We start from the raw sequence: 2968 nt of genomic DNA on the forward strand, positions 1-2968 counted from the left end.
CCGGTAAGGAAGAAAAAAAAAAAAAAATCAATCAAATCAACTGAATTGAGCATAAATATGAAATTGATTGATGTGTAGTACTCCCATGTTTTTGACACTGAATGATGTAAAAAATAGTTTTGTTAAATAATCTGTGTGAATAAAACTTGGTTGCAGCACTCAATCTATGACACGTTTCTATTAGTGGGTGTTGGCTAGAAGCACATACATTAGCACGATCGTGGCTAAGTCGCTCATCTGGGGTAGTGAGTTCTATGAAGGGCACCACATTAGGGGATACTCCAAACTCAATACATGGCATTTAAGTGTGCTATCTTCAAGTCTTATATGGTTCATATTTCTGGCATTTGTTTTCCAGGTGCAAAGCTACACTCTGTGGGCATTTTATACAAGAAAGGTGTGCACAGGTGATACAAAAAAAAAAAAGTACACAAATAATTGATATCCTCACAGTGGATTCAAGCTCTCTACCCTTCACTAGACTATCCGTGTTTTAGCTACTTTGCCAGCGCAATAAAGCAGCAGGAGCTGGAATCCAGTGAGAGGATCTGTTTAAACCCCATGAAAGCATAGTGAAATAGTGTGTAGGGTGTGATTCCTGTCACTTAACGTTTGGAGGAGGGACATGCTGCCATGTTGGTAAAGTGACAAAAAAAAAATAAAGGTAATGACTTCTGTACAGTGGAAGAAAACCTTTCACAGAACGATTTTACATTCTTTTCTTAAATTGTCCCCCAACATGGTGACGTGTCTCTTATAAAAACCACCGTAGTAACATTCAGTGACACATCTAAAAAGAGCTGAACTGTTCATTAAGAAATCTTCCATTGACTCCGTAGGTAGAACATTTTAAAACTTTGTAACTGTTGCCGTTGCTTTTGTGTCAATTGGATGTCAGCTTTGATGTTAGCAGTTCAGTAACTTTTAATGTGATTAAACACGTGTTGTTCTTGTTCGGATAGATACTGTATATTTGGTAGCTGGTTGATTTACTTATAAGCTTATACCTGGGTTTCTATGGAAAAAATGAAGAAATGAATGAGATATTGACTCCTAGAAAGTGGCCCACTTGAAAGAGGAACCCAAACGTTTCAGCTCTTTAAGATCTCAGGTTTAGCGATGTTGTCTCAGTTAAATTCAGCTACACTAGCGTTCGCTTCCTCTGAAGAAACCTCTAGTGTCACAGCTTGTAAAGACTGGTAGTGTACAGCCACATGTAGACTCTCCTACACACACACACACAGACACCACACAGTGCACATCTACATGCATGTAGTGATCTCTTATACAGATGCCGGCCTTTGAAAAAGTCACAGCAATAAAGGCCAAAGTTAAAAAAACTTCTCCAAATATGACTAAAAGGACTACAACATTTGGACCTACACAGAAGTTCCATTTCCTGCCTAGTAGAGGCTAGTGCTAGGCTCGGGCCTTTAGCTCTTTATCTTACTCTGTACAGTTAATGTGTCCATGCTTTATAGATCTGTTTCTAGCGGAATTTTAAAACAATTTGTAGCATTTGTTTAACCCTCTTTGGAGTACCATATGGGAAGGGTTTTCTGCCACTCGTTATTCAACCGGTTCCGGATTATTCATAGTGAAATATATTAAACTATTGTATGTTGTTGTCTTTTACAGAACCGCTCCTTGCACTTTTATATGATGCAAACTCCTGTGGAATACCACAGAAGTTTAATTTTAATGCTAGAAATTATGGCTTGCAGTGAATATATATCTGAGGTCTACTGAATAAATATAAATGATGTGTCCTTCTGTGTAAATTCAGCTTTTTTATTGGTTTTCAATATTTTTTTTAAGTGACCTCGGGCGGAAACAACTGTCACGTGTTCAAGACCAGATCTGTACATGACGCACTTGTATGTGCATATTCTACGTCTACGCACACACACACACACACACACACACACACATACACATACACACACACACACGCACACACTGTGCATACACACAAAGTCATATATTATAATGACATCACATTTGTCTATCAAATACCTTTTTCTCTGTGCAAATTTGAACACCAGTGGTTCGATAAAAAATAAAAAATAGCAAAATAAAAAAAAAGCTTTTTGATTAAAACAGCATTAAAAAACAAAACAAAGGGAGGATGTCCAAACCAAAGAAATAAACTTAAATGGGCAGTATTTGTAACGTCCGTCGCCCCGACGACTGTCGCTATGGTGCAAACGAGCAGGAAGTTTCACAGGTGACAGATGCACCATGAAAATGGCCAATCAGCGCTGCTTCCTGTGTCTGCTCAGTTCAATCCTGAGCTCCGGATTATTAGAGTATAACCAGATTGCTAAAGCTGTCCACCTGAGGAGACTGCACGGGTCTTTGCTTCCAGACCCTCGTCACAGGATCGGGGGAGTGAATTGACTGCCCCGTCTCTCCTCCTCCACGCCTGTCTGTCTCTCCGTTTGTCTCCACAGTTGTACAGACTATACACACGCCTATCTACATGACCAGTCTTTTTAGTGTTCGTCTCTGTCAAAAAAATACTACATTAATATTTACAACAATTAAATAGAGGTCAATTAAGCACTTGTGTGGTGTTGTGACGGGATACTGGAATTCAATGCTAGCAGAGGTGGCAAAGCTTTTTAGTTTGTTTTCTCTCTTTTTTTTTCTTCTAAATCCTTTTTAAAAAAAACAAACAAATAAAACAGGAAAGCCATCCTGGTTGTTTAAGTTACATCATGCCACAATAAATAAAGGTGTAGTAAAAAGAGGGAGAAAAGGAAAGAGGGGTAAGGAGGATGAAGTAGAGAAGGGTTTTCTGTGCAAGATGGCTTTCTGTGAAGCTTTAGCGCAAGTAGCAGTAGCAGTAGTAGTAAGTGTAGAACTAGTAGAAGAAGTAGTGTTGGTGTCAGACATCCGTGTTGGATGCAGTTTCCCCAGAGTGCAGTATGAAGGGAAAAGGTGGGATGGTATCAGGAAGGATTCT

Source organism: Etheostoma spectabile, chromosome 17 (genome assembly GCF_008692095.1).
Source record: "Etheostoma spectabile isolate EspeVRDwgs_2016 chromosome 17, UIUC_Espe_1.0, whole genome shotgun sequence".
NCBI lineage: Eukaryota > Metazoa > Chordata > Actinopteri > Perciformes > Percidae > Etheostoma > Etheostoma spectabile.